General features: G+C 35.9%; 1 pseudogene; it reads right to left on the bottom strand.

Moving 5' to 3' along the window:
* Positions 1 to 9042: 9042 nt before the first annotated feature.
* LOC149554060 (WAT1-related protein At2g37460-like) lies at positions 9043 to 21451 on the bottom strand (annotated as a pseudogene).
* Between the last annotated feature and the right edge of the window lie 309 nt (positions 21452 to 21760).

The raw sequence follows: 21760 nt of genomic DNA, 5'->3' as shown, positions 1-21760 counted from the left end.
CCAGCGTCAACAAGGTTAGGAATATCTTTAGCAACAACCTCTAGTTGCTTTGTAAATTATGTATCAAACTCCACAATCTGATCAAAAAAACCAACTTCTTCTACCTTGACCTTGTCATGCCATCTTCTCTCACGAACAAGTCTCTTAACCAGCCAAACAACTCTCTTTCAGATTGGCAGACTCTAGCTCCACAAACATCCATAGAATTCCTTCCTCACCCCATCCTTAACTCGATCAGCCAAGCTAGCTTCAAACTGAGCAGACATCTCAGAAAACCTTCTCTCCACCACATCATGGAGATTCATAATTATCTTAGGGTCCAATCCTCTTGGAGCCATCTCCCAAATAAACCCCAAATTGTTTGCAATTCAAATCACAACCTGCCACCTCACATGAACAATCAAGAACCACATCACAAGTCCAAGACCACAAATTTGCAATCTACAAGCTCTCTACCATCATGCCTCAATAAGATCAGTCTTCCATCTTTGCATCCTGATATCCATCTATAACCCCTCTACAATTGCAAGTCAAAACATTGATCTACCACCTCAGAACCAAGAGATCTAGGACTCCAAAAAAAAAATTCACCACTAGATCAAGATCAAACTAGATCTACTTCTCCACCCAAGTCATGATGCAAATTGCCTCAACTTTGGTGATCTGTCTACACGCTCAGGAACAACCTTCGCTCTGATACCACCTAATGCAATGCAAAGCGGGAGAATCCCCAAAGGAGATGTCCTAGTGCCTAGAAAATAACCACATAGTGGAGACACACCAAAAAGAAGCAATAATGCAAGATCTGATACCAAATTACAATAATATATTCATAAAATATAACTTATTACATGCATTGTGCCAAGCTATAAGGCCTTCCTAATTATGGCCAAATACAAAACAAGTAATAATTCTACAAGATCCATCAAGATCCAATCCAAACACTAGCTAGTCAAGATCCACACTCTAGTAGAAACCCCCAAGGAAGATCTCAACTTGTGCTTGCAAGCCCACCAAGAAATCTTCTTGTTTTCCAAGCTACAGCTACTAGCTATTCTCCAAATTTTCTACTGTGCCACCTCCTCTTCTCCATGATGGATGAATAATCACTAAATACTTCCCCAAAATTCCTACTTATACCAATCTAAACCACAATTCAGCCTAGAACACAAATTAAATACAAATATATAAATTAAATGCCACAAGTCAGCCTGCAACAATAATTAAATGTCTAGAAATTGATATCTTAGTAGAATCATGAAATCTCCTAGCTCTGACTGAATTAGAACTCATTCTTTGAATTTTATGTAGAAATAAAGGTCCTTTACAACCCCTTAAATTCAAAAAAGCTTATTCTCCAAGGAAAAGTTTTCATCCATCCTGAAAGTCACGTATAGTAGACTATCGTGCAAAACTACCAAAAATTTATACTCTAGGAGAAGTGCCATATCTCCAAAACTATAGTGAATTAGAACTTGTGGTCTTAACACAAGGAATTAATTTAGGCCCTCTTCAATCCCTAAAGTTTAAAGTATCTCATTCATTAAGGATAATTAGTTACACACCCTACAATAGGCACCCAGAAATCAGAAAACACGATTCCAGCAACACAGTACAAACAGCCCAAACTTCAACTCAATCCATCCAATCTCTATGCAATCATGAGGAAAGGTTCCCTAATGTGTCTCAAGCACATCCATAAAAATGAAAAGCATATATCCACAAAAATTAAATCTCGATGCTCATGCATCACATTTTATGACAACATATGTCCCTAGGGGTCCTAGGGACCTATTTCATTTGTTTTGAATGGGTTGAAAGGGGTCATATGATAAAAAATGACCCCTTTGAACTTGTTTCATGACAACATATGTCCTTAGGGGTCCTAAAACACCTAGGGACATATTTCATTTGTTTAAATGGATTTTTATGCATTTCATGACAACATATGCCCTTAGGTGTCCTGGACCCCTAAGGGACCTATTTCATTTGTTCAAATGGGTCAAAAGGGTCACAGGATAAACTATGACCCTCTTCAATGCATTTCTTGAAAACATATGTTTGTAAGGATCTTAGGACCCCTGGGGACCTATTTCATTTGTTGAAATAGGTTGAAAAGGGTCATAGGGTAAACTATAACCCTTTTCAATGCATTTCATGACCCTTTTCGATGCATTTCATGACAACATATGTCCTTAGGGATCCAAGGACCCCTAAGGGACCTATTTCATTTGTTTGAATAGCACGAAAGGGGTCATAGGATAAACTATGACCCCTTTTGATGTATTTTATGAAAACACATATCTGTAGGGGTCCTAGGACCCCTAGGGAGCTATTTCATTTGTTTGAATGGGTCAAAAGGGGTCATAAGATAAACTATGACCTGTTTCAATGCATTTCATGACAACATATGTCATTTATCTCATTTTAGAGATATCACATTCTGTTTGAATTCACCATAGCGATCTCGTAGTGTGCCTCAGTTCATTGGTGCACCACTGTGCAACTTTGAAACTACTAATTTTGGGATTGAATCATCAATTCCATTAGCTTCAGATGGGTGGGTGAACCCTAGTAACACCCTTGTTCTAGCCGCAAAGAGCCTTCAACGTTCATGGCCACCCCATACCAAAGAGTCTCCAAGGTGCTCTAAGAGAATTTGGAGGTCAATCTTATGAGAGTCATAATTTGGAGCTCATGGGGGATATTGGTGAATAGTTGAATACTACAAGATGGTCATGTCAAGGCCTATAATAACCTATCTAATTTGGAGCAATCATATTCTGTTTGGATTTGGCACAACAATCTCACTCAATGCCAAAACTTGTAGTGTGTCTCAATTCATTGGTGCATCACTGTGCAACTTTGAAACCAAATAATATATTGGCATCAAATCATCAGTTCCATTAGCTCCAAATGGGTGGGTGAACCATAGTGACACCCTTGTTATGATCGCGAAAAGCCTTTCCAGATTCTCAGTCTTTTCACCAGTATTTGGTACTAGGTATTTTTTATTTGTATTTTTCATGTCCAACCTATACCAAATAGGTGCTCTAAGTGCATTTGGAGGTCAATCTTCCAAGGGTCATAACTTGGAGCTCATGGGAGCTATCAGTGAAAAGTTGAATGCTATAGGATGGTCATGTTGAGGTCTACAATAACCTAGTGAGACCCCTATTTTGGCCTTAGAGCCCCAATAACATTTGTGACTAGAACATACTGAAATGTCTCATAACACCAAAGATGGGCTCCTAAAACCAAATTTACCATGGATTTGGCTAACTATAGGCATCATAAGGGATTGCAAAGATCATTTCAAATTAAACATATATAATATAATTTCAAATTTAAAATTGCATAAAAAATTGATAATAAAGGTTGTTAAAATGTTCTTCACAAATTATTGCATTTGAATTGAATATAATAAATATGATCAAAATGAATGATATTCCATAAACATGAACAATACACATGATCCATGATAAATTGAACAATACTATACTAAATTAATATGTATATCATTATGCACATAAATGACAAAAATATAAATATCAATACATGTATCCATAGAAAAATTACACAAATATATATATCAAAGTTCATGTATCCATAGAAAAATTACGCAAATATATATCAAAATACATAGATCCATATACTTAATGTGGTTGATCATGCCATCAAAATGTTTATAATATATAAATTTTTTTGTATACAATGTTGCATATTCCATCTCAAAATGTCTCATGACGCATCCTATGACAACTATACTATCCTATGCTAGTGGTGGATGATCAAAATGTAGCCTCTTCACTGAACTAGGTGGATCAAATGCCTCCTACATAAATAAAAAGGGAAAACCCAAAGTTAGACTACTAAATTTATATGATTCTATGCATCTAACATTGAATTACTCAAATGCATAATGATCCTTTTTTTGATGAATATTTATAGCATTAAACTTTCATCATAAATACCTCTCTCGTCAACCTCCTGCAACAGTCAGTAGTCCTCTCATATGTCCTCGGAAATGCTTGAACCTCATTGATTATGGCGTGTATATGTTCAAGTATGGTTGTCATATGGATCTACAAATTAAACTATAACATTATTATTCATAGCATACTAAATGTATAACATATAATCTATAATTCAAACTAAAACTTACCTTTGTCAATTCCTTCTATGGATATAATGGTTGTGTGAGAAAAGATAGAAAATTTTGACGTCCAGCCTCTTACACACTAGGTGTTTCCTATTAGATGAAAAAGCCTAGTTGTTAATATCATAGAAATAAGTTTTGAAATTTTTAATGAAAAATAAGGAAAATAACAAATAAATGATACTTATACATACGATGGGGCTCTCACTATGAATGCAAATGCCAGAGGGTCTGTGATGCCAAATCTTCCTGGACTCATCACTAGTAGCCACGCCCTGTACAATAAAAAAATATAATTAAATTTTATTAGCACAAATATTTTACAAGAATGCATTGATATTTAATCACTTTAAAAGTACTTAATTACCTTTCCCTTGTCAATGGGCTCTGCCTCACCCCTCCCCCTACACTCTGCCTCACATTGATAGGTGATACCTGCAAGAGAAAAGAAAGATTAGAAACAATATATGCTCCAATATCAAATAATTTAATGAGAACACAACATAATGTACCTTAGATGTCTCAAGGCCAAATGAAATAGCCAAGAGTGTGATATTATCAACCTATCTAAGCTTCTTCTTAGTCATCAATTAAACATGAATGAAGATCACATACATATATAAGTTAGTATGGGTTAAAATTACTCCATTATAAATACTAACTATCAATAACATATGTCATAAAAAAAAAATGTATACATGTACTGACACAAAAGGATTCCATGCCTCTGCATGCCCCTCCTCTCTCATGTCAGGGTGTGTAGCCTATGTACGTGCATCTATTGTATCATCCTCCTCAAATACAAACTAATACTTAGAAAGATCACCTATGGGACCCAAAAAAATATTTTTGCATGTTATGCAAGTATGGTGCACATAAACATCTGATGAGCTCATCGATGATGAACTTGCACCAGCATTATCAACACAAGGAGGTAACACTGACCTAGCCTAGGATATTAATAGGCTATTCAATCTATGGACGAATCTAGTAGTTTGAGAGCTAGCCTATGTAATGATATCAAGATGGTGCACTAGAGGAGGGGGGAGACATCAGTAGGGGGGACAAAAGTGATAGCTTTCTTCTATTCGAAAAAGGGTCTATCCTGAGGAGCTCCTCCTCCTACAGCCATGTTGGGCCTCATGCTCTAGTAGTTCACCTTGAGGTGCAACAGAAATTTGGCATACATTTTTTTAATGAAATAGAATGGCACCTCTAAATTGTTGTTTGGAGGTTTGTCAAAAACCATCCACTAATGATCCCAAAAGTTTTCACGCATAGCCTCATTTGTGCACCATCTAATTGATACTTTAGGCTTTGTGTGTTCTATTGTTTTATCATTTTTTGGGTCTGCAAAAAGGTTAACTATATCATCTTTAGTCATGTTTAGGGTCGCAACCTCATCATAGTCCAACCCATCATCAAACATGGCATGCATTTTCTCACGCCAATGAAGAGTAACATTTTGTTCATTAGTAAGTGTTTGAATATTATCCACTGTGGTGTTTAACATGGATAACATGGGATCCAATGTAGGTATATTGTTATATGCGGTTTGCAAAACCCTTAGTTCAATGATATTTTCATATATCAAATAGTTAATTTGAGGATGGTTTTGAGGGGGTGGAGGATCATTTGGTGGATGGTTTTGAGGGGGTACTACATTGTTTGGTGGAGGGTTATGAGGAGCATTATTTTCTAGCTCAATGTCATCATTTGTGTCTGCCATACCTATTAGATTGCAAAGCATAATTTATATTATTAAAAAATCTAATTTTCAACAATTTCTATTTTTAAAAAACTAATTTATATTAAAATTCATTTAAAATCATTAAAAAATACAACAAAAATGATACCTATATTTGATACTCATTCCTATATCTAATACCTAAAATGGAGCAACACAAACCAAGCTCAAAACACAAATGCCAAAAATGCCCTTGGGTTTTTTTTAATTCCATGTCACAAGTTTCGGGTATCTGGTCTAATATCGGATACCAAATAATGGATTAAATACCCGATAAGGTTTGGCCCAACATTTTTACCTTTATATCAGGATGGGTGGGAAAAAGTCAAAGTGGCTCTTGAAATGCTTTTAGACATTTTAAAACTCCACTTTTTTTACATTGCTACTTTTTAGCACACCATGATGGACTGTGCATACCCAACTAATAAATTTTCTTGGGATAAATACAAGCCACTACCTATCAGTTGTTGTAATATAATTCATTCAAGTTTTTTTATAGTAAATTAGCTCCATATACCTCAATTTTACTATATAGACATACTTTAATTTTAGTTATTCACTCAATTTTAAATAGATTCATTTTTTATTGTCTTTCCTAGAATGTTGGCATGTTTAAAAATTTATAATCTTTCAAATCCTACATTGTATTGTTCAAACTAATTCTTGATGCCTAAGAAACAAAAATGTTTTTAAATAATTCTCACTCAACCGTTGAAAGTGAGGAAAGAGTAGATTCGATATTCTATTATTATTCATCACATAAACTAGATTACTCTCACCACAACTTAATGCTTTGGCTAAACAAAATAATGATCATTCATGTAATTTCCTAACATTGATGGATGATTTCCTCACAAAAATTATTTCCTTGGTCCTATCCATTATGGTAAATTATAAAAAAATATACCTTTATATTAGTATATTTATGTACATGATTATGGTAAATTATTTCAACTATCTACAAAGGCTATCATCAAATGAAGATGTTTATCTTTCAACATTATGATTTGATGATAATTGTTCAATCAACTTTATCTAAATCTTATTATTAGTACATGATAAGGGTTTCAAATTTTATTCATTATAGCCTCTTATTAAGTCTTTTTTATTGAAAATAAACCATTTTCCCTTTCAATTTCTAACAACACACCGAACTTAGAATTTCTAAAGGTTTCCATTAAAAGAAACATCAAAATGTAAATATACCACTCTAAAAGTTACAAAAATATTGCCCCCAAATCCATTGAGCATCTCCTCACAATTCATCAATAAGAAATCATATAAGATTTTAAATTTAATAAAAAGTTATCATATTTTTAAAAAAATTAAAGATAAAAAATATAAACATTTATTTTGGGTCAGTGCAAGAAGTTGGGTCTCACTTTTGGCCAAAAAGTGGAAGTGTTTTTCCTATTTTTGAAATATTTTGTCAATTGATGCCAAAATTTGAGCCATTTAGAGATTAAATATAAAAAAACTTCAGAAATAAAAATTGTAGTACCTAGAATCTTCTTTTTGAATATGTAATTTATTTGTATACCCATGTGATAGATTTTTTTTTGGTATGGATCTTTAAAAACCACTTTTTCAAAATGCCTGTTTCAGGACCATACCATGCTCGTGTACGGACACCATAATTTGACACAAATGAATGATTTTTTGTGAATCCTTTTAAATGGAATTACCTTACACACTAAAGATTGATGAGAATATTTTTTTTTAATTTTTTAATGAATTTTTTTTTTTATTAATTTTTAATTGGCTATAAAAGAAAATTTTTAAACCTCTCGTGTACGGACACCATAATTTGATCAAAATTTCACTTTTTTCAATTTTTTTTTTTTTTTTAACTTCAAAAGAATTTAATGTAGACTGATCACATATAAATTAATTTAAGAAAAAATATAAAATAAAAAAGTTATTAAAGTTTTAGTGAACATTGCTATTTTACATTTAGGTACCACCTTTGATTAAAATTTTTTTAAAAAAATAGTAAATAAAAACATAACTCTATAAAATCTCTATTTTTGAAATCAGGATAGTGAGAACTCTAATGGGTTTTTGTTTCGTAAAAAAATTTGATCGGGAAGACCCTCTAAAAATTATGGCAAGGCATGAATTTGTCAGTTCAATGCCTTAGCCAAATCTTAAGTGGCCAAGGCATAGGCTTGGTCTTACCAAGCCTATCCCAAACCAAAATCCGAGGCAGGAAAAAAAATCCTGCCTCATGTTGTAAGAAATGGGCACCCATTATTTGAATTTCAAAAAACGGGTACCCATTTTGAAAAGCTAAAAGCGGCACGTAAAATCTGCCGAAAACTTAAAAAATTGAATTTTTAAGAAACGGGTACCCGTTTATTACTTTTAAAAAATGGGTACCCGATTTTTATTTTTAAAAAATAGGTGCTTGTTTCTTAAAAATTTAAATTTTTATTTTTTTTGAGAAACGGGTACCTGATTTTAAAAAATAACGGGTGCCCATTTTTTAAATTTAGGGTCGGGCACCCAAACCAAAAACGGGTGCTCGTTTTTTAAAATCAGGTACTCGTTTCTAAGAAGTTTCATTTTACGGATTTGACTTCCACGAAATTGCGACCCAACTTTGTGCATTCACCCTTTTATTAAATCATCTTGAATAAATTCTTATAAAAAACTATACCATGAAACAACATCATACTCTTTTTTCATACATAAAGAAAAAAAAATTATTATTGTTTATTTTATCACTAAAAATGTTATCATACAGTTGGATTTAAAATATCAAAATTAAAAGATAGACTTAAAAATATAATCTATTTTACTAAATCAATCTACATTAATTGTTGAAATATCATGCAAAATGCAACATGTCATGTTTTTCTATGAAATTTACAATTTGAAATGTACTCTAAGTAGATATATTAAATATTTTGCTTTGAAAATTATTTGAACAATATTATCAACAATAGAAATTCAATATCTTTATAATATTAAAGATATGGTTATAATTTTATTTTCAATGATTTCATTCATTCATTTATTAGTTCTTCAAATATATATAATGTTTTGTATTTAAGGCCCACCATATAATTGGCTCACATGGTACTACATATTAATTGTAGTTTGATGGCTAAAAATCATTGTATCTCCTTGACATTTATATCTTTAATAGAGGTTGATTAGTTTCAACTATATCATTTTCAATTCTATTTGTGAATACATTTTCCACCCCAAATTCTAATGGCCTTGTTTCTTCTTTGTCTTTTGCTTTTCCCCATAGAGCAATGTAAAGCCCTGCAATTGTCAAAACTCCTCCTACCACACTGCAAAAAAAAAATTCATGGATTACATGATTTTGTGGGTAGAAAATATTATGTTGGAGGTGTGCAAAGGATTATCTAACCTTCCAACGTGAAGGTTTACATGGAAGATGGAAAGCTCCAAGACTACAACTATAATTGTAGATAATGGATTAAAGAGTGATGGAAAGATAGGTCCTTTTTTCTTGATGCTATAGGTTTGCACAAAGAATTGAAATGTTGAACCAAATAATTCCTGCATCAAAGCACTTTTAAATGTTAAAAATATTTGGTAACTTTTGGCATATTGAGCTTTTCCTTTTAATACTAACCGAGAATACAATGCTAAAAAGGTCGATGTTCCAATTTAGTTTCCAAGAAGAGATGTGAGGATCAAGTACTAAGGCCATTATTGTGCTTTGGATTGTCCCTACTAAGAATACCAATGTTAGGAATGAGTTTTGAGCAGGATACTTGTTCAAAACTGGCACCTGTTCATATCAACCATTGATCAATTAATATTTCTCTTGTCTATAAATCTATAATTTTTGTTATTTGTACTTTTCTTGGATTTGATCTTGTTTCTCTTTGTAGATTAGATGTAAAGAAAAGGCAATTAAATCTAGAAGTAACATATAGCATTATCATAGATTGTAGAAAATATATATATCTTATACCATTATTGTTTTATTTTTTAAATGCAAAAACAAATTGAAGGAGACAATAAGGACTTGAAAAGTAAGGTATGCTGACAAAAAAAGTGAAGAAGCAAACAAGGATGCTACACTCAACAACCATGTACTAATTTTTAGAAGAAGAAGTGTCTGAGTAAGATGAATTGTAGAACCTTTGTATAATGTCATAATCATAGCCCCTCCAACACAAATAAAAGTTCCTATAATTTTTGCTTGTCCACGTTTAGTTTGGATCTTTACTTTCTCATATTTGAAAAGTCACAATGCATAAACTAATTAAAATTTTGGCAACTTCAACAAAAAATTTATTATAGTGTTCTCATATTTTCATATTGCCATGTCTTTATACACAATTTCATATAGCATCGTTTTTAGTCATAATATAAGTATTTGAACATATTGTCTTAACACAAATATGTAGTTATATTGTTCTAAAAAGCTACTTGTTCATATAAGAGAAATCCATTTTTAGTTCAAAAATAATTTATTTCCAATTTAGAAGCTTCTATTGTTGCCCCACTTTAATACCATATTAAAAGTTTCATGAAATATTGCTCTAATACAAAAATGTGAACATGCCACTCTAATACAAATTCAAATATCCTAATATCAATTGTATTACTAGATATTATATTATATATTATAATTATCAATGAAACCTGCCTTGGAAAAAGAAAAAGAAATGACTCCCAAGATTTTCTATGAGCCATATGATCCAATGCAAATGCAAATTCCATAGATTAATGATATTTCTCTTAGACAGCATATGCACAAACAACTTATATTTAGTAAGATTGCCACCAACTATCATTGATTTACTCACCATTACATTCAGCGCCTCGCACAAGCTCTATAACTATAAATAATATCAAAACTTATTAGGTTTAAATCAATACTGAAATGCAATGGCCATCACAGATGTGACAATAGGAAGTAGGTTTGTGATTGCAGATGCAAAGGTGGCCAAAGTGCATTCCAAGCCAATGAAAAATAGATTCTGGCTCACACTATGTAAGAAATATAAAATCAAAATTAAATTCAAACTCACAATCTAACCCTAAAAATATGCTTAGGAATAACTATTACTGAGTGATAAATTTTGCTCGGTAACCAAAGAAAATCGGTGGCAGGAGAGTTTACCAAGTTAGCTCGATAAATGAAGAGCAACTCGATAGATGAAGAAACAACTCGATAAACACTAGATACTGAGTGAGCTTAGTAACAACTCGATATCCAAAGGATACTGAGTGAGCTTGGTAACCACTATAGGGAGGAGCTCGGTAGAAGAGGATACCGAGTGAACTCGGTAATGACTATAAAATTAAAACTCAAACTAAAGAGCAAACTAAGTCGTAGACTTCCAACGTGAATGATTTCACCATTAAAACCAAAAACTCAAAGCTTGAAATACTCAACAATAAACTTCAAAAATGCAATGAACAAGCACAATGGAATGGAGAGGATTCAGAGGGACTTTCTTTGGACTGGAACTGATGACCACAAGAGATACCACCTAGTTGCCTGGGACCAGGTTTGCTTGCCCAAAAGCCAAGGAGGTCTTGGAATCAAGAAAATTTCTCACTTCAATCAATCCCTCTTAGCTAAACTCGTGTATCTCATCTTCCAAAGCACAGGGGTTTGGAGGGACATCTTGGCTGAGAAGTACCTGGGAGGCCTATCTCTCTCCTCCATTTTCCAAGGGGCCAAGCTGCCGTTGGGTTCTAACATTTGGAATGGTATCTTGAAGGCCCTTCCCCTTGCTAAATCTAGGGCCAAATGGAAAGGTAGAATGGGAGACAAAATCCTTTTTTGGCAGGACAGCTGGCTTTTTTAGGAACCTCTCACTAACCATCCTTCATACGGCAGGTGGGTTGATTAGGCAATAGGCAGATATGGTATGTTGGTTAGGAACTACAGAAATGGGAATGAATGGCACAATCTAGCGGAGCTTTCGTAGGATCTCGAGCCTTTGATGGCCTCTTTGCACGCTATCAACATCAACCAGAAAGGCAATGCCTTAGTCTGGGGAGACTCTTCTGGAGGCCATTATACTATTGCCTCAAGCTATCTTTCCCTTGTGGGCACAGGGGAGAAACCTATTTGGGCCAAGGCCTAGACCCCTAGATTAACACCCAAAATCAACATTTTCTTTTGGCTCCTCTTGCAAGACAAAATCCTTACCTTAGATAATTTAGCCAAGAAAGGCCAAATTATTCCCAGCAGATGCTGCCTCTGTAAGCATGACCTGGAAACAGTTAATCACATTTTCATTCACTACCCCTTTTCCTCTAGAGTGTGGAGTCTTCTGACTTCCAATATGAACTTCTATTGGTACCTGCCAGCCAGTATCAGGGATTTCTTCATTCAGTGGAGTAGCAACCACAAAGGCCTGGAATCCCAAATTTTGAGTTCTTGGATTATCCCAGACTTTTGCTAGGGAATTTGGAAGGAGTGCAACAACAGGATATTTAGAGACAGAGAAGCTCCTAAGAGTACTATAGCAGAGAAAATTGATGGCCTCATGAAAGAGAATTATTCCACAACTAGAGATGGAAACATAAAGGACGAAGGGAAAATTAAGACCAGGAAAGAAGCCAGGATCAAAAGAAGACAACAAGCTACTTGGTCCTTCCCCCCCGAAAATTGGCATAAAGCCAATTTTGATGGAGCAGCTAAGGGGAACCCTGGTCCCACCGGATGTGGTGGAATCATAAGAAATAGCTTGGGAGGGGGAATTACTGCTATCTCCTCCCCTATTGGTCTCCAAACCAACCATTTGGCTGAAGCCAGTGCGACTAGACTCACTATTAAGTTGGCCCTGGACTTAGGGATTGATCAACTATGGCTTGAAGGAGACTCCCTAAATATAATAAATTGTATTTTAGGAGTAACCAAACCATCATGGACCATTGAAAGCATAATTGAGGACCTAAAAATGGACTTGAGAAAATTTAAAAATTACCACGTCAGCCATGTTTACCGTGAAGCTAACGTGGTTGTTGATTGGTTCGCTAATGCAGTGGTCACATTCAATTCGATGATGACGTGGGGAAACAATAATCATTTTTTGGCGGCGGCTATGGAGCTCATCCGAAAGGAGAAAATTCAAGGTACCAACTCAAAATCTTTTTATGATGATGACACATGCTAATTCATGTTTTAAAAAGGGAATCATTTGGAGTTATGTGAAACCCCCACCATTTCATAATAATGTCTACGGATCACACGAGCAGAAGAAAGCTAGAGTTAAACCCAATAACACGTGCATTAAAGCTCTCATCCTTAGCAATTTTTTCATCTTTGAGCTCTACAATTCTGTTAAGGGTTTAGGGTTAGAGAGGCATAATATCACAATGGTGGGAGAAAGGATTAGAAGGGAGCCATGGGGAGAAACGGAGAGCTGGAAAGAAAAAGGGAAGGTTTGGAAAAAACTCCAGAAGGGCGGCATAACTAGCTTCATGGAGAGGCTCCATGGATTTGACGTGGGGATAACCAAGATTATGGTTGATACCTGGCACAATGAAAAGGTCACAATTGATGGTGTCTCCCACCAAATCACAGAGGGTCTCATCGAGGAGGTGACAGGCTTCTCCCAGGAAGGCATGAGCTTCTTCAGGGATAAGAAGATATCCGCCAATGTTGTCAACGGTTTCATCAAGAATGACAAGGAGAAAAGAAAATTGGTAAAGATTGATACCTACTATGACATTGAGTCCATCAAGAAGTTCTAGGGGCTTGTTCTGAGGATCATCATAGAGTTTGTCACTTTGGAGCCCAAGTTTGATAGAATCAGGACCCATCATTTTGTTCTGCTTAATCATTTTAGACATAAAGTGAAAATCTCCTTTCCTTTCTATATTTTTACTTCTATGACTAAGAATATAGAGAGTTACAAGAAATGTCCTGTCAAGAACCCTGCCCTTCACGAAGGTCTTTTGCTCCTCATTTTTGAGTTTCTGAAAACCTAGACAAGAGTCAAGTCCATTGGGGTTTCGGGTGGCTCCTCGGAGGACACAACCAGCTCAAACTCAGGGGAAGTGCACATTGTGAAATCTATCATCTGAAACCCCAAAAGCCAAACCCTCTCCCCACTTCCCTAGCAAGAAGAGCCCCAAGTACCCTCCCCCTAACCCCTCTACCCCTCATCCTAAGGAGTCTAGTAATGAGTCAGATACGGAGTTGGAGGAGGCAGATTCAGTGGAAGAGAAGGAAAGTGAGTTGGAAGACGACAAGGAGAAAGATAATGACAAGAAGGAAGTGACCCCCTTGGTAACCCAGGATAACCCCAAGAAAAGAAAATTGGACCAGAGCCCAACCCATGATCATATCAGTGACTTCACTGATTTTCCCCCCAACCCTACTGCGCCCACCTCCCCCCTGGAGGTCCCCATTTTGCCCCCAAAAGAGATGATAGAAATCATGGTTGAAAAGGGGGGGGAGGCCATCAGGAAAAATAAGAGAAGAGCCTGGAAAAATTTCAATATGAATAGTGTCAATATGAGCATTGTTAGAGAACCTGCTAAAATCCAAGTGTTGGGGGATCTCGACAGTAGCACCCACTATGACGAGCTCCTTGACTCGACTCTTCTGGTTCTCTCTGATAATGTTTGTGAAATGGGTTTCAACTTTCTCAATAATGCAAAGAACAGCCTGATTGACAATTCTCGCTCCATTAAGTGGCTTTTTCAGGAAATTGAGGCTCTGAAGGACAAGTCCAACCAGACCAACAATAGGGGGGATGTCAAGGATCATGAGGCCAGAGGTAGTAAAGACCAGGTGGGAAGCCAGGAAAAAGATAGAAGCCAGGACCCCAGAGACATTCAGGAGGACAGAATCACCCAGCTTGAGTAGAAGGTCCAAAGGCTAGATTCAGTCCACCAGGTTGTGACTAAATAGATTGTGGATACCCTCCATACCTTGAATGAAAACATTGTTAATGTGGGGGACTATCTGACCAAGGCCAGCCTTGTGGGGAATGTGGAGCAGAGTACAGAGCATGAAACCAGGTAGGAAGATCCTCAGAAAGAGACTGGAATCCAAGAAAGTCAGGGGGACCAGATGCATTTCCTCCCCATGATCCAAGAGGAAGAGGCCAACCAGAAGGAAAGTGATGTTGCAGAAACCTTGCAGGCAATGGAAAAGAAAGGACACTAGTCTGCCCACCAATCTTTGTTCCTGGCCTTTTTTTCTCAAGCTTCGAGCCTTTTCATTTCTAGCCTTTTGAGGCAGCTTTTGTTTTTTCTGTCATTTTTGCTTTAAGTTGTTTTATGCTGTAAAACTTTGGGTTTCAGGATCCCTTTAAAACCTGTTTTCCTAATCAAAAATAGGAAGCAATGAAATCACATATGCCTACTTGCTTACTATTCAAATTAGATTCAAACTATTACAAAATTTGGGAGCATTTGGCTTCAACCAAAAAACCCTAAACTGGTAAAACTTGAATAACTTCAAAACTTAGAAACTTCAAACTTGCAGCTCTAATGGCTGCATACAATAATGCCTGGAGCAATCACTGCTTCAACAGGATGAAAGAAATAATAAAATATTCAACTTATAGAATGATCAGAGAAGAAATACGTGCAACTACAGGCACGAAATGAACTTCCTCTATCCCTACAACAAACTGGATCTGCTGATCACTTTCTCTGCTCTCTGCAACTTTTGATCTGCTCTTCTTCTCACTGGTTGAATGAATCTGATCATTCCTTTTGTCTTATTTTTCCCCCTCTTTTTTAGATTTCAAAATTTTCACCTACCATGCAATAAATTCATTTGATCATTCTACAAGCTGTCAAGGAGGTAGGTGGGCATTTGGCTCCAGGGAGAAATGACCAACCACAATTAATATTCCAACACTCCCCCTTTATCCCGAGCCAAACAAACAAGGATCACTACTGATCCAAATCAACTACACCAAGATACTCTCTTAGGTGTACAAAAGTCCCAATGCCTAATAGCTTGGTAAAAATATCTGCTAGCTGCTACTCAAACTTGCAATATTCAATTTTGATATCTCCGTTCTCCACCAACTCTCTGATGAAGTGATATCTGATCTCTATATGCTTGCTTCTCCCATGGAAGACTAGATTCTTGGACAATGCAATTGATGAGATGTTGTCATAATAAATTTTTGTTCCATCCTCTTGCCTTTCATTCAAATCTGTCAATATTCTCCTTAGCCAAATTGCTTGACATGTTGTTGCATTTGCTGCTATGTATTCAGCCTCTGTTGTAGATTGAGCAACAATAGTTTGCTTCTTGGATGCCAATGAAATTACACCCGATCCCATATGAAACATATATCCAAAAGTGCTCTTCCTATCATCTAAACTTCCAACCTAATCACTATCAGTATAACCCACCAACTTGAAATCATTTGATGCAGTATACAAAGTTCCAAATCCATTGGTACCTTTCACATACCTTAGGATCCTCTTTCCTGCTTGCCAATGGGAATTCTTTGGTGTTTCCATAAATCTGGAAATTAGACTTATTGCATACATTAGGTCTAGCTGAGTTGTAGTCAAATAAATTAAACTTCCAACCATACTCTTGTATAGTGTTGGATCCACTCTCTTGCTAGAGTCTTCCTTGCTCAACTTCGGACCTATTGTTGTTGGTGTGGGGGCTGCCTTACTGTTCTGCATTTTAAATCTCTCCAAAATCAGCCTTGCATACTTTTCTTGAGAGATAAAGATGCCATCATGCATTTGTTTTACTTCTATGCCTAGAAAGTACTTCAAGAGACCTAGATCTATCATTTCAAATTCTTTTTTCATGGTCTCTTTGAACTCATCAATTGAATCCTTGTCATTTCTAGTAAAAATGAAATCATCTACATACAAGAAAACAATCAATACATTACAATCTGTTGCCTTGATGTAGAGAGTAGGCTCACCATTGCTTTTGCTAAAGCCATTGCTCATCAAATATGAGTCAATCCTACTATACCATGCCCGTGGAGCTTGCTTGAGCCCATAAAGAGCTCTCTTCAATCTATATACTTTATTCTCTTCACCTACAACTTCATAACCAAGTGGCTGCTCCACATACACTTCTTATTTCAATACACCATTTAGGAAGGCGGACTTCACATCCATTTGAAATACCTTCCACTTATGTTGAGCTGCAATTGCTATGACAGTACACATGGTTTCCATTCTTGCAACTAGGGCATAGGTCTCATCATAGTCTCTTCCATACTGTTGTTTGTAGCCCTTGACTACCAACCTTGCCTTATGCCTATCAATCTTGCCTTTAGCATTGCATTTGGTCTTATAGACCCATTTCACTCCAATCACTTGTTTCTTGGGAGGAAATTTAGTTAACTCCCATGTCTCATTTTTTTCTATAGCATCTATCTCCTCATCCATGGCCTTACACCATTTCTTCTCCTTAATAGCTTCTTCAAAATAAATTGGATCACTATGAGAAAATAATGCAAAATTAACACTCTCATCATAATCTTCATACTTTTCATCTTGGTATATCTCCCTAAGACTCTTGGTCTTTCTTGGTAATAGGGAGGAGAGTGTGGGATCAGAATCTTCACTGCTGATGCTTGGCATTGACACTTGGTCATGCCTAGAGGAGCTCGGTAATGACTGAGGCTGCTTGCCTTTTCTTCTATCTGCTCCTTCTTCTTGATGTTCATCAGCATCTTCTTCATTCATAATTGGCACTTTACTTGATGTGCTCTATGACTCATCAATTTGACCATACCAAGACTAATTTTCAAAAAATTCCACATCTCTTGATAGCATCATCTTGTTGTTCAATGGATCATACAATCTATATGCCTTTGATTCTGGGCTGTACCCTGTGAAAATGCATTTCACACCTTTGTCATCAAATTTTTGCCTTTTCTCTTTAGGCACATGTGCATATGCTACACATCCAAACACCCTTTAGTGTTCAACTATCTATCTTCTTCGTGATCATGCTTCCACTGGAATTCTATCATGGACTGCCTTTGTAGGACACCTATTAATTAGGTAAACTATTTTTGCCATAGCCTCTCCCCAAATTTTAGTTGGGTGACCTTTCTCTTTCATCATGCTCCTTGCCATTTCAATAATGGTCCTATTCTTTCTTTTAGCCACTCCATTTTGTTGTGGTGTTTAGCTGGCTGTGAGCTCTTTCTTTATGCCATGTTTCCTGCAAAAATTTACAAAAGAATTGGAGGTATACTCCCCTCCTCTATCTAATCTAATGACTTTGATATAGTGTCCACATTCTCTTTCAGCCTGGGCTTTAAATTCTACAAATTTTTCAAATGCTTTATATTTATTCTTTAAGAAATACAACCATGTCCTACGACTGAAATCATCAATAAATGTCATGAAATAAGTACTCCCCCCAATGGAAGTAACTTGCATAGGACCAACTAGGTCAGTATGCACTAACTCTAATGGATATCTAGCCCTCCTAGAATTTCCAGAATTAAAGGGAAGCCTATGTTACTTACCCAAAATGCAAGCCTTACACTTGTCACATGAATTTGCTATTCATGGAAAACCTTCTACCATTCTTTTATTTGACAATAAATTTTAACCAGCATAGCCAAGATGACCATACCTGTGGTGCCATAGCCATGATGGGTCTTCAATCACACTCCTTAGAGCTGATTGTGTGGGATGTTCAGCACTAACTTGAGATGAGAAACATGTCTCAATCCTCAAGGAAAACATTCTGTTCTTGGTCATTTGAACTGCTGCAAGTAAATTCTTGCTCCCATCCTTTTCTTGAATGATACACCTGTCATTCTCCATCAGCACTTTGTATCCATTTTGAATGAGCTAACCAATGCTCATCAAATTATGCTTCATACCAGGGGTGAAATACACATTTTGTATTTCCCTTTTCTCACCTTTCTTGGTGCGGACCATAATAGATCCTTTGCCTACAACTGGTAGGGTTCCATTGTTACCCGTCTTAATTTCTAATTTGAAACTCTTGTCAATGAATGAAAAAAAAGTTTCATTACCACTCATGTGGTTGCTACATCCACTATCGAGGTACCAAACCTCAGGGCTCCCTTCTTCACCAACATTACACATGATGAAGGTAGTAGGATTGGGTCCACTTCCCATATTCACATCAGCCACATTTGCTTGTCCTGACTAATCATTCTGCTTTTTCCAGAATTCACTTGCATAATGCCCATATTTATGACAGTAGTAGCATTCTACATTACTCTTATTTGAGTTGTAGTTTTTCTTACCTCCTCTTGAATTATTTTGTGAGCTACTTGCTCCATCTACTCTTCCTGAGATTTCTACTACAGCATTCCTTTGTCCTCCATTACCTCGACCTCTACCTCTGGAGTTTTTTCCTGAGCCATTTCTTCCTCTCCCCCTTCCTCTTGGATTTGACTGAGCCTTGAATGCTTGCTCTTGGGAAGTAGAAGATGTAGATATATTGATCCTATGCTCATGGGTTTGAAGTGTACCCATCAACTCATCCATTGTCAAAATAGTGAGGTCTTTTACCTCTTCTATAGTCATGACCAAATTGTCATATTTATGAGGTAAACTCGTCAATATCTTTTCCACTATCCTCTGCTCTTGATAGTCTTCTCCATTTGACTTCAGTTGTTTAATCACATTGGAGGTCCTTGAACTGAAGTCTCCAACTGATTCATTTTCCTTCATCTGAAGGTTCTCAAACTCCCTCCTTATATTCTATAGCTTTACAGTACAGACTTTATCAGTCCCCTTGAAGTTTGTCTCAAGGATATCCCAAGCTTCATTTGCACAATTTGCTGCTGCAATCTTTGGGAATACAATCTCTATCATTGTTGCTTCAATCAAACTCAAATCCTTAGCATCCTTCCTCCTTGACTCTTTCAAATGAGTCTTATGTGCATTTGTGAGGGTAGCATATTGAACTGGGTCTGTCACATCATTGAACCCATTAACTACAAAATCTCACAAATCATTAGCAACTATAATGGTTTTCATTTTCTTTGCCCATGTATCATAATTTTGTCCATTGAATGATGGTGGCTACTGCCATATCTTTCCTGCATCTCCTTCCATGATAAATATCCCAGAAAACAAATGTCCTAACTCACTGTGTATGTGGGGCATCAAAGCTTTGATACCATGTGAGAAATATAAAATCAAAATTAAATTCAAACTCACAACCTAACCCTAAAAATCTACTTGGGAACAACTATTACCGAGTGATAAATTTTGCTTGGTACCCAAAGAAAATCGATGGTAGGAGAGTTTACCAAGTTAGCTCGATAACTGAAGAGCAACTTGGTAGATGAAGAAACAACTCGATAAACACTAGATATCGAGTGAGCTCGATAACAACTCGGTATCCAAAGGATATCGAGTTAGCTCAATAACAACTCGGTATCCAAAGGATACCGAGTGAGTTCAGTAACCACTGTAGGGAGGAGCTTGGTAGAAGAGGATACTGAGTGAACTTGGTAATGACTATAAAATAAAAACTCAAACTAAAGAGAAAATTGAGTGGCAGACTTCCAACGTGAATGATTTCACCATTAAAACCAAAAACTCAAAGCTTGAAATACTCAATAATAAACTCCACAAATGCAATGAACAGGAAGCAATGGAATCACGTATTCCTGCTTGCTTACTATTCAACTTAGATTCAAACTATTACAAAATCTGGGAGCATTCGGCTTCAACCAGAAAATCCCAAACTGGTAAAACTTGAATAACTTCAAAACTTAGAAACTTCAAACTTGCAGCTCTAATGACTGCATACAATAACACCTAGAGCAATCACTGCTTCAACAAGATGAAAGAAACAATAAAAAATTCAACTTATAGAATGATCAGAGAAGAAATACGTGCAACTATAGGCACGAAATGAACTTCCTCTGTCCCTGCAACAAACTAGATCTACTAATCACTTTCTCTGCTCTCTGCAACTTCTGATCTGCTCTTCTTCTCACTTGTCGAATGAATCTGGTCATTCCTTTTGTCTTATTTTTCTCCCTCTTTTTTAGATTTCAAAATTTTCACCTACCATGCAATAAATTCATTTGATCGTTCTACAAGCTATCAAGGAGGTAGGTGGGCATTTGGCTCCAAGGAGAAATGACCAACCACAATTAATATTCCAACACACTAATCCTGTAATATTATTACACCACTTAGCCTCCCTATATCAAATTAAGTAGAATGTGAAGCTGATTATTATATGCAGAGTACAATATTTTTTCTACTTACCTCAAAAAAGCAAGAAGAAATATCTACCAGAAAATAGTACAAGTAAGATGGGGACGGTCTTTTCTGCACAGTTCATCAACAACACAGGATTATTTCAAGCAATCATACAAATCTTTTATATGCATTGCTACAACTACAAAGACTGAAAATGTTTTACCATGATTGGGCTAAATATAATGAATATACGTTTCTAGAAAATAAGCAAAAGGGGCCATTATAAGTGTAGCAACAGCATGTCTATAAGCAACGTATACAAAACGGTTCATTCCATTGTCAAAAGCAAATCTGACTATGATAAAAATTCCTGCAAGGCTTACCTGAACTAAAATTTGACCTACATAGAGTTTCCATTCTTCCATCATTTTTGCTGTGAACAAGCAAAGAAAAATTGAAGAGTTCAAAGCATCCAAAAAAACCTTGAATGTAGATTGATTTATTCAAACAACTACTAAAACCAGATTGTCAAATGAGATGATATTATTTTTCTTGATTGGAGGACCCATCTACTAGTTTAAAAATTTGGGTCAAAAGTGGAAAGGTTTTATGTACTTATATTTTATATTTGCAATAAAGAAAAAGATTGGATTCTTCTACCATTATTTCTGATAAAAACCTGCCATCTCTCAACAGCTTTGAAAAAGAAGCTCTTTATGTGGAGAGGTATCTAAAGT

The sequence above is a fragment of the Cupressus sempervirens genome, chromosome 6, assembly GCF_028749045.1.
Source record: "Cupressus sempervirens isolate cs-2001-9-10 chromosome 6, ASM2874904v1, whole genome shotgun sequence".
Classification (NCBI taxonomy): Eukaryota; Viridiplantae; Streptophyta; class Pinopsida; order Cupressales; family Cupressaceae; genus Cupressus; species Cupressus sempervirens.
Note: the sequence above shows the minus strand (reverse complement) of the source record. Positions and strands in the feature narration are given on the sequence as shown.